At 34.8% G+C, this 11,955-nt stretch overlaps 1 non-coding gene across 1 annotated transcript; it reads left to right on the forward strand.

The window, feature by feature from the left end:
* Positions 1-7,215: 7,215 nt before the first annotated feature.
* On the forward strand, positions 7,216-7,321 carry LOC116597989. The gene has a single exon (XR_004288901.1). It is a non-coding gene; the product is annotated as a U6 spliceosomal RNA (small nuclear RNA).
* The last annotated feature ends 4,634 nt before the right edge of the window (positions 7,322-11,955 follow it).

An 11,955-nucleotide genomic window follows, 5' to 3' on the forward strand; every position in this document is an offset into this window, starting at 1 on the left:
TCAGATGTATCTTATGTGAGCTCAGTGAGGCAGGGAAGCAGCTTAAAAGCTGAAATATTACAAGGAGACAACTTTGTCGCTTTTGAAACATACCAGGATATATAAATGGCAATAAATAAAGTATTTTTTCTTGACTGAGGAACAAACTTTTTGACTGACACAATAGAATAAGATTGGTAATGGGATATAGCACATGCTAATTGTTGGGATATATTTTATTCCTATGAGGAAAAAATTGCCTACATTTCTACCAGAGTATCTTTCCTAAGACTGATTTCCAAGAAAAGTAAAAGGATGTATCATTTTAAATAATATCTACTTATAAAAATGTAGTGAGAATTAACAAAACAGGTATGTCAAAGAAACAGAAAAGTTTAGTTCTTTTTGAATAACAAAAACTGCTGGGCTATAACAACAACCTCTTCTAAAATTTACAAGGTAAGAAGTTCAGAAAACCTGAGTTGCATAATCTATTTTCCTAATTGAATTATTGCACTGCAAAAGGCTATGTCTCAGTTTGAGGAATGAATATATTGACATTTTTATCTTATATGCTCTTCTTAAAATACTTTACATCCTTGCCGAGGTGTGAGAATAGCTTACATTTTATCTCATGTTAGAAGAAGATCAAATCAGATGGACTATTGATATGGTTGAGAAGGAACTTTTTTTTTTAAGCACTAAAAAAATTAACTCCTTTGTGTTTTTTATTCCATGACCTAGATGGAGGCTTTTGGTGTTCCTTGTACTAGTCTGGCAGTTAAAAATACTTTTTTTGCATAGCTTAGCTGTGCTTTTTGATGAGCAGCAATTAATAGATAGAGATAAAGGACAATTGAAAGACATTCTCTGCATCAGTTTCCACCCGATTGCATGAAAGCAGACTCACTAAACTGAATGTTTTATTTCAAGCCTAAGAAATCTCCCAGTCATGTCTTTGAACTCTTTATTGTGGATATTACAAATGTTTGGCACATCTTCAGGGTCAGTTTAAAAACAAAATGGATCCTACATCCCCCTCAGAGGTAGTCCCTCTTGGAGGTAATCTTTCAGGGTTTCTGTCAGAGTTTATAGCCATTTTCTGTGATATTGTCAAAGTAAAAAATCTACCAAGCTCTTTATTATATGCCTTATTTTTAGGCATTTAAATGTGCAACAAAACCTTCCTTTGAAATAGAATTCAGTGTTATATTTGGGATATTTCAAATATTTCTGTAACTTTTATATGCTAATAACTACAAGTCCCAGTGATTTAAAAATAAATGTTTTACAAACTCATAGCTGTGATGTGACAGTGGAGAAAGCTACATCATAGTAATTGCCAGTTAAAGGTGTAGAGTTTAAATTAGATTCACACTGATTCAGATTTACACTGTGTTTAAGTGCCAGGGAAGACTTGTAAACAAACAGAATGGTTGAATTCTTTGGATAAGCAGTTATTTGGGGGGAATTTTTTTTTTTTTTTTGGAAGATTCATGTATTAAGTTTTGTGCTTATAGAACTGCCTTTTGTGTGTAGATATACCCATACGTAGATATATAGGTCCTTATGTTGCGTCCCCCAATAATGGGTCATGATTAAAGGAGCAAGACTGATACAAAGCGAAGGTCAAGCAAAGCTTTATTTCTCTCCAAGCATCAAGAATCAAACTGAATGTTCCGGGCTGTGCCTCTTACAGAGAGGGCACCCCCTCCTGTTTCACAGACTAGTTTTTAAGGGCAAAGGCCATGTGGTTGGGCCTGGCCACGCAGAAGTGGCCAAAGAAATTGTAACACACAGAGAAAGCTGCACAGTCATATTAGGTGTAAATTGAATTACAATTTACCCTAGTAGATATTGGAACCAGCCTATCACCTTGGTCAGAATTGGCACCCAAAAGGTGCCCAAAGGGCGGGATCCCTACTCCTTGGTAACTAGGGAGACAGTATGCACGCTTTACTGATTGGATGTCTCCACCTGACCTGACCCACCCTTGTATTTGGGCTTTGTTACCTGGGACTGGTTTCCAGACTTGCTTTTAAGTAAGTTCCCCTGGGGGAAGGGGGGCTAGGGTCAATTTAAGTTTTACTGCATAAACAACAAAATGGCAGTTCAACCAGGGTGGGGCCACTCTGGCTGAATAGGTCCTTACACTTATGTTTTTGAATATACTCAAGTTTTTATTTAAGGTTAATTTACTTTGGGTGGTCTGTCAGATATATTTTATCCCATTTTACTTATTTAATAAACAGATGTCAGGCACTAACTTAGTTGGATTATAAAATTAACAGGTTTTCTTGAGATCATGGAATAGAGAAGGAGGCAGAATCATAGAATAAGATATATATACATAGATAAGCAAGGCTTCATAAATGGGGAAGATTCCTGACCTTGAATATTGAAGAGACAGAAAAATTAACTCATTAGGATTAGGTAAAAAGTATCTTATTTTCATGGTTATATGACCAACAGTCTGGCTGGCTGATTTCTTGCCTACCTATAACACTAGGCCAATTTTCTTTGATTAAAAAAAAACCACTTGGCTTTTTCTTCCCAGAAAAATACCTACCGTCCATGTGGCACTCTATCCATATTAACCATAGGGAGTTTGAAATCTGTTAGGTTAGCTACTGGGGACTAGAGCCAGTATATTTTACTATAAATTTTCATAGGTTAAAATTATACTCATTCTCCTACCTTATTTTTATAAATATGTGTTTACAGTGTCCACATAGAGATGTAGTCAACATGTATTTATTTATTAAAGATTAACAATGAAAAACAGTAAAGAAATTTGTGAACATGCATAATCTTTTCCTACTTAAATTTATAATCAACAAACTTAGAAATAAAAGAGTATCATTTTTTAAATGTTCCAGTAGGATTTCTAAAATTTCTAGTTTTCCATTTTTCTCTAAAAACGTGAGAAGTAATTTTTCTTTTTTTTTTTCCCTTCTAAAGATTTTATTTATTTATCTGACAGAGATCACAAGTAGGCAGAGAGGCAGGCAGAGAGAGAGAGGAGGAAGCAGGCTCCCTGCTGAGCAGAGAGCCCGATGCGGGACTCGATCCCAGGACCCTGAAACCATGACCTGAGCTGAAGGCAGTGGCTAAACCCACTGAGCCACCCAGGCGCCCCAGTAATTTTTCTTTTTTAAAGATTTTATTTATTTAAGAGAGAACAAAAGCGAGAGAGAGCACAGAGGGAGAGGGAGAAGCAGGCTTGCCGCTAAGCAGGAAGTGTGCTCCCTCTCCCTCTGCTTCTCCCTCTGCTTGCTCTCTCTCTTTCTCAAATAAATAAGTATTTTTTTTTTAATTTCCTTACAGTTACCACATGCTTGTTGCTATATGTTGAACTTTGGCCTCACAATATTCAAATATTGAAGCTTAACCCCCAATATGATTATATTTTGAGTTAGAGTGTTTAAATAGATAATAAGACAAATGAAGTCTTAAGTGTGGAGCCCTAATCTGAAAGGATTAGCTGTCCTTTTAAGAAAAGGAAGAAGTATCAGGGATGTGTGTGCACAGCAGAACAACCATGTGTAGACAAAGCAACAAGCTGGGCAGTTGCAAACCAAGGAGAAAGGCTTCAAGAGAAACCAACCCTGCCAGTGCCTTGATTCTTGAAATTACACCCTCCAGAATTTGAGAAAATACATTTTTAATCCATCCAGTCTGTAGTGCTTTTTTATGGCAACCACAATAGACTAATATGATGCTTTATTCACTAGACTATTTATATGGTATTAAATATAACTATTTTCTATGATAACTAAAGGTGGTATCTTATAATTTATATAAATTCAAATCCAGTTGATGATAATGACTTCAATGTGCAGATAGGTTAGAAGAAACTAGAAAAAATAACCAAAGAAAACTATGTATAAAATAGCACCAAAATATTTACTATAAACTGTCTTAAACTCTTAGCTCATTCCTTTGTCCTTATCAGAATGTCTCTATTTTTTTTTTTTTAATCAGTTCACCCTCTTTTCTCGCTTCTCAATATGAGTTTTCTCCATTTCCTGAACTGAAGCAAGGAGTAATTTCTTGTTTATTTCAACTACCTCTCAGAGAAACTACCACTAGTTTTAAAGAACCTGACTCCATTGGACAGCTGGTCCTGTTTCTTCATCCCACTTTGCATTTCTTCTGGCTAAATCTACTCACCAGAATGTGTTAAATTGAAAGGACAATTTGAATCACAGTCTTATCTTACTAAGGCTTTGTTCAGCAATATCTGTTTGTGTTTCTACATCAAGCTTAGCAATAGACTAAATATGACAGACATGCAACCACTGTTTAGCGTTGAATTCATTGAGGAAGCCAGATCCTGGCTTGGTCAGTTATATTTTGTTTTTCCTTTAAGAATGGTGGCATAATCTTGATGAAAAGAACATAAGTAAATATGACCAAAAAGTCATTAATTTTATCTTGTTAATACTCTCAGAAAGGGGTGCCTGGGTGGCTCAGTTGGTTAAAGCCTCTGCCTTCAGCTCAGGGTCATGGGAGCCCACATGGGGCTCTCTGCTCAGTGGGGAGCCTGTTTCCCCCTCTCTCTCTGCCTGCCTCTCTTCCTACTTGTGATCTCTGTCAAATAAATAAATAAAATCTTTAAAAAAAAAAAATATATATATATATTCTCAGAAAAAATGTATTAAAACATTCTGACTGAATTCCTAATATTCTGACATGCAGCACATAACTGGAGACCCTGTTACTTTCCCTTGTCTTTGCTTTCTTTCTCTGTATTCTTTTCTTACTTCCTTTCTGATTTCCCATATACTCTCTTTTATAAAAAATAAGACCATTTAGGTTCATCTTTCATTTACAGTTTATGATTTCAAAGCTTTTCTGGCAACTTTTCCACATGATAAAAACATAAAGGCTGATTATGAAAATGTCTTATAGACATCTTATAGACTGTTTTTTGTGGCCCAGAAAAGGGGAGTCAGCCACCACCATTAACTAATGTTTGTTACATGAAATAAAACATAGGCATATGCTTGTTCATTTAGGTCATTTCTTGGAGCCTCCCCTCCACGTCTAAATTATCAAGATTAAGCCATATGTAAATTAAATTATCTATACCAATAGATAGGAATAGCAATATTTTTGTATGTTTATCTTTTCTTTATAGTTAAAACCAACTTTCTATCTTAATTACACTGATCGTATTGAGGTGGTGAGAAAATAGTTTTCCTGGTCCCATATGTTAGATGCATATAGTGAACCTACGGGAATTCAAATGACTTCTTCAGTATAACCCAAGAGCCTTTGGAGTAGTCTAACTCCCGGAATTATTTATTTATTTATTTATTTATTTATTTGTCACATGGCTGTAGAAAACTCATACCTGATCTCAAGTGTATTTTTCTAAATAAAGGGTAATCAGCAGTCAGACACATGGTAAATATATTTGGCTGCGGCTGTTACTCTGATGTGTTCTTATTTGGGGCTTATGAATAGGAAATGTAAAGTAATCTCACAAGGAATTTCATTCTAGTGTTCTTTCAAAGAATGAAAGCTTTCTTTGAAAGGAGTTAGGATGACAAAAACCTAAGATTATTAGATACCTGGTAGTAGGTCATTCCTTGGCAAGATTAGGGTGAGTTATTACCAGTAAGTGGTAATCAGGGTTCTTTCATTTTCCTTTTGTGAGTTGAACTTCCGAGGAACAGTTGCCAAAGGCTTTGTGGTATATCATTCTGTCACAATGCTTTGGGTTAGAGAAATATGGAACCTTTCTAGACTTGCTAACTAGTGTCCTACAACTAGTCCCTCTACCTGAGCTAAACCTTAGATGTTTTGATTGTTAAAATTCTAATGTAGCTACATGTTGGTGGAGAAATTTAAATCTTATTTTTCATCATTGTGGTAGGCTGTTTTCTAAGAAACTATATAGGCATTAAAATGTCTCTTCTATACACAATATAAAAATTCTTAATATATTATACAATTTATACTTGGTCATGTCAAACATTATCTTCCCTGGGGTGATAACCTTATTGACTGTTTGTGAAACCTGTTTTATTATTTCTAGATAATAATTTTTGTAACTTGATTTAAGAAACCATAATAACAACTATTCAAGAAATAGACTCACAGTATCCGACTCTTGATTTCGGCTCAGGTCATGATCTGAGGGTCCTAGGAATGAGCCCCGCATTGGGCTCCGTGCCCAGCTGGGAGTTTGCTTGAAAATACTTCTTTTCTCACTGTGCCCCTCTAATCTTTCTCAAATAAATCTTTGAAAAATAAAGACTTATGTATAAATGTTTTCTACTCTTTCTGGCTTCCTTATGAATAAAGAACTTTTCTACTGTAGAGATTCTATGTGCTTTTAACAGAAAGAAATTCTCTCTCTCATGACATATGTTCTCCCTTAAAGTATCTTTGTTGACCAAATCCCAAAGGTATCGTTTGACTTCCTTATGATTGCACTACTTTCTCCCATTCATTAATGGATAGTGTAACCTTTACTTCCTAAGATATGGGACATTGACTTTTCATAATCAAAATACATATCATAATATATCATTGAAAATGAAATGAAGAATTTAGGGATGATAAAATCACTTCCTAAATACAGCTTTATTTTGATCTTGGTGTGAGAAGTCTAGCAAGGAAAAGAAAACTTGCATGCCCTAAATTTAAGACGGGCAGAAGAATGAAGAAATCATATATAGAATTCTTCAAATATATTTTAACAGAGTGAATATTTTGAGTCAATTCATGTAATAAAACTTGATGCATCTCATTCTCAAAGATGTTTTCCATCTTTTACTGGCATAATTTTGGTCCTAGAATACCTACATATAACAAAGTGGGCATATTTATTCATTTATAGAAAGGAATTTGATAAGAAATTATTAGTATTTTCCTCTGTTAAAATTTGTTGTAAAGACCACATTCCTTATTTTAAAGCCTAGATTCTTACTTAAGGGTTTCTTTATGATACTGACTCCAGTGAATACAGTTTTACATATTTTATATAGCACTTATATAATTATAGTTATAATTAAGTTAAGTTTCTTAGAATTATAATTAGCTAGATACACAACTAAAAATAGACAAATCAATCAAACAAATCCACAACTGTAGCTAACTTTTAGAATGCAGGAAGTATGAGAAAAACCCCAGAATCCAGATCCAGGAACCTCAGCTAGAAGCTTTCACAGACATTCTGTTGAAAATACTGTAATAAAATTGACACAGTTTTAAAGATTTTTAGAAATTTGACCCCTCAATTACAAATGTCCAGTTTCTAATGAGACAGAGATTAGCATGGCCCCTATACAAGGACGACTTGCCAATTCATGAAATGTTCCATATTTTTCTGAGATGATAGGTTTTCTATTACCACCTGCAAGCAGAGGGACTCCAAGGTTATGAAGAGAAGCAGAAAAATACAGTGAGAAGAACGAGGATCAAAAGGTTGTGGCTTCCTGTCTAACCCTTTTCCCCTTAGCCTGTGTCACACTATGGTGGTGTGTCCTCCTGTACTCACAGGTTCCACCACCAATGACATCCCTTTTCTCTGAGTCTTGGTGCTTCCTTCTCCTCAGAATGCCTCTCCTTCTGGGTCACTCCTGGCAGTGAGGGTGTTCCTCTTCCCAGAGTTTTGAACTCCTGTGGGGCTCACCTCAAATTATTAGAAGTAGCTTTGTAATAAACAAACAAATACACAAATTTCCAATTTCTAAGGAGAAAAAAAATCTGATTTTCTTCGCTTGACTATGGTGCCTACCTAAGCATGAGAGATAAGTTTCTGTATTATTGTTGTACTTATGTGTTAGTGAGGGTAGGGCAGTTTTTAATAAGAGAAATTTCCAGAGCAAAGGTTGGTCAGTATGAGCTTGGAAGCCCTTTCAAATGCTGAATAAGTCAAATCCAAACAAGTCACATTAAGGATTATGGTGGATATTAAGTAGTGTGAGATCATATGAGTATGAGACTCTGTCTTCGAAGAAATTATAATCTAATTTATTATGGCAACATAATAATAAGGCTGATAGAAAATAAGAACAAATTATTTAAATAATCACTTAAAATAAAATAATACTCCAAAGTAGAGCATACTTTATTGCTGTATAAATTATGCAGAGAATAACAGGGAACAAGTCAGAAAGATTACTTTCTGTTGAATGGCTATTGGAAGTTGTGTTGTTGACATGAGATATGCATTGTTCTTATAAAGCTGAGTCCTTCAAAAGGTAAAAATTCGTTCAGAAAGCATTTTATTTATTTGCTTTATTATGGTTTTTTTTTTTTTTTAAAGATTTTATTTATTTATTTGACAGACAGAGATCACAATTAGGCAGAGAGGCAGGCAGAGAGAGAGGAGGAAGCAGGCTCCCCACGGAGCAGAGAGCCCGATGTGGGGCTCGATCCCAGGACCCTGGGATCATGACCTGAGCTGAAGGCAGAGGCTTTAACCCACTGAGCCACCCAGGCACCCCACTTTATTATGTTTTTAATTGAAGTGTAGTTGATAATATTAGTTCAAGATGTACAATATAGTGATTCCATAATTATATACATTGCTAAATGCTCACTGTAATGTAGTTACCATCTGTCCCCATACAAAGTTATATTATTGACTATATCCCCTATGCTGCTCATTTTATCCCTGTGACTTATTTATTTTATAACTGGGAAGTTTGTACCTCTTAATCCCCTTCACCTATTTCACCAATCTCATAACTTCCCTCCCATCTGGCAACCTTTTTAGTTTGTTCTCTATATTTATGAGTCTTTCTCTTTTTTATTGCCATTTATTGTGTTTTTTAGAGACCATATATAAGTGAAGTCAGATGATATTTGTCTTTCTCTTTCCAACTTATTTCATTCAGTATGATATCCTCTAGTTCCATTCATGTCACAAATGGCAAGATTTCATTCTTTTTTATGGCTGAGTAATCATCCATTGTGTATAAATACTACATTTTGTTTATTTTTCTATCAGTGGTTGCTTCTACATCATGGCTATTGTAAATAACACTGTGATAAACATTGGGATGCATATATCTTTGAAAATAACTAGTTTTGTTTTCTTCAGGTAAATACCCAGAAGGGGAATTACTAGATCAGATGGTATTTCTATTTTTAGTTCTTTAATGAACCTAGCTAGTGTTTTCCAATTTACATTTCCACCAACAGTGCACAAAGGTTCTCTTTCCACCAAATCTCTGTCAACACTTGTTATTTCTTGTCTTTTTGATACTGGTCATTCTAACTGGTGTGAAATGGTATTTCATTATGGCTTTCATTTGTGTTTTAGGTGGAGGAAATATACTGATGGAATATGTATCATTCCTTTTCTTTGACAAAAACAATAAAATTTTGAGTGGAGGTCATTAGGCTGGAAGACTTTATACAATGCCCATTTATGAATAATGTCTGTTGGGGAGGAATATTTTTTCTTTACCCCTCTTGATTCTTTGGCTAATCTAATAATCAAATTAATACAGGGCAGATTAATAGGATTAAAAACAAATTTAATTACATTCTTATGGGGCTCCACAGAGATAATAATACAAAAAGGCATATCGGGCAGTTGAGGTTTATGTGCCATCCTGAGCTAAAACATGGGGTAGAGGCCTAGGGCTTCAAAGAGGCTGAAGGTAACTCAAAGGACAATAGAAAGAACAGATGTTTGGTAATGAGATGTTTGCTCTGCCATACAAATAGGTCATTCGGAGCTCTCTTTCTGAGCAAGGCCTCCTATCTAAATTCCTTTAAATAGTTAAGAGAGGGGTAAAAGTTTTCCTTGCATCTGGGTCTTGATTGCTATCAACTCAAATAATCCAATGCCTGAGTGGCATATTTTGGGGTCATATATTCTTGCTGCTCTTCACCTTATAGATTTTATTGTATACAATCTTCCAAGTTGGGTAAAGCTGTGTACATGTATTTGATTTCTAAAACTATCATATAGAAAATAGTTTCAGGATAATTGTCTTAAGATTTTTGTGTTAATAATCTCCTTAGTTTATATATGTAAAACATTCCTTCATTGGACATTAAAAATAAAATGGAAATTGGATACTGATGATAGGAATTTGATCATTTAGGAAAATACTTGCTTTGTGTATTTTAATATGTTTTATTTTGTTATAAAGATATTTTCTCTCAATTTTTGTCACTTTGCCCAAAGGAAGTAAAATGTCAACATAGTACTTGATTTCTTTGTATATATGTATGTATTTTTCTGGTAATAGGGGTCTCTTCATATTGGGTTGTTGTTTCATGTGATATGTGCTATTTCTTGAAATATTTATTTACAAATAAGGTGATAATAGAGATAGCTAACATTTTTTTCAGGCAATATAATCATGTTTAGATAAAGAACAATAATTCTGTCCTGATAAAACAACCACTTTGTATCAGGCACTGTGCTAAACTAACACTCACAAAGTACAAACTAATAGAGCCTACATACTTCTGAAATTACATATATATGTAGAAACATACTACCAGTTGAAAAAAAAATATTTTGTGACATTTGACAAAAAGTTTTAACTACTCTGAAAAATATCTTAATGGACTTAAATAAACTGTTAATGTTAAAGATAAAGATACATCTTAACATCAAACAGACATGAAATTAGTGAGGTCTTTTAAAAACAAACATTTGATTCTAGAAATTAGAAAAAAATATACATCTTAACAGTTTAAGAAGTGTTCTACCAAAGGGCTTATAAAAAACTATTTCGGGGGCGCCTGGGTGGCTCAGTGGGTTAAGCTGCTGCCTTCGGCTCAGGTCGTGATCTCAGGGTCCTGGGATCGAGTCCCACATCGGGCTCTCTGCTCGACTGCTCGGCGGGGAGCCTGCTTCCCTCTCTCTCTCTCTCTCTCTCTCTGCCAGCCTCTCTATCTACCTGTGATCTCTCTCTCAAATAAATAAATAAAATCTTAAAAAAAAATATTTCGTAGGAAAAAACCAAACAAACAAAAAAACAAAACAACAACAACAAAAAAAACCCTATTGAATATCCAAAGCAGTGTTTTATAACATTTTTGCATATTTTGAAATTTTTGGTATGGGACAGGAATCCTGAGAGGCAACAAAGATTGTGGACTGGGCGTATTTCTAAGTCTAAAGTAGTATACTTAGTAAATAGTTGAGACAGCCTATGTTGGATATTACAAATGAGCTTCATATTGTAGGATTCCAGAGGTGTTACATGGATTTTTTTCAGTCAAGTAGACGAACACTTTGACATGTTACCTTCTGCATTCTGACAGAAAAGCTTTCATTCTGTCATTTGGCCATTGAAATAATTTAGCAAAAAAATATTATCTATGGTTTGAAGGGACGGGGGGTGGGAGGTTGGGGTACCAGGTGGTGGGTATTATAGAGGGCACGGATTGCATGGAGCACGGGGTGTGGTGCAAAAATAATGAATACTGTTATGCTGGAAATAAAATTAAAAAAAAAAAAAATAAAAAGCAACGACCAAAAAAAAAAAAAAATATTATCTAATGTAACTGAATACATTCTTTGTATAGCTACAAAATGTTCTCTTGGAGAAAAATATTTCAAAGTTTTTTATTGTGATAGAGTAAGCAAATGACTATATTCTGCTTCATCCTCTGAAAAACATTCTGTGACGTCATATTTGAAGGTTTTACCAGGTTTCACAACCTTGTCACTGAAACATCTTCTGTAAAATTGAATCTATAGTCTCTTTACTGCAATAAGTTCTCAAATACTTAAACTATTACATTATTGTGTGACTCTTTACCCCCAAATAAACTACTTAATGTTCTTTGTCATTCTTTAAAAGCAACACAGGCCCTGTGCCCAACTCTAAGCTAGGTAAGGTTTACCCTGGGGCTCTCATCCTCATTCTACATCCTCATTCTCTACTTTTGGACACTTCTTTCTGCCTGAGATCACATCAGTATCCTCCTGGCAGCTCTCTATGGAGACTGTTGTCAGGAAAGGATAGAAAGCTCTTCCCCAGG

The sequence above is a fragment of the Mustela erminea genome, chromosome 8 (genome assembly GCF_009829155.1).
Source record: "Mustela erminea isolate mMusErm1 chromosome 8, mMusErm1.Pri, whole genome shotgun sequence".
Classification (NCBI taxonomy): Eukaryota; Metazoa; Chordata; class Mammalia; order Carnivora; family Mustelidae; genus Mustela; species Mustela erminea.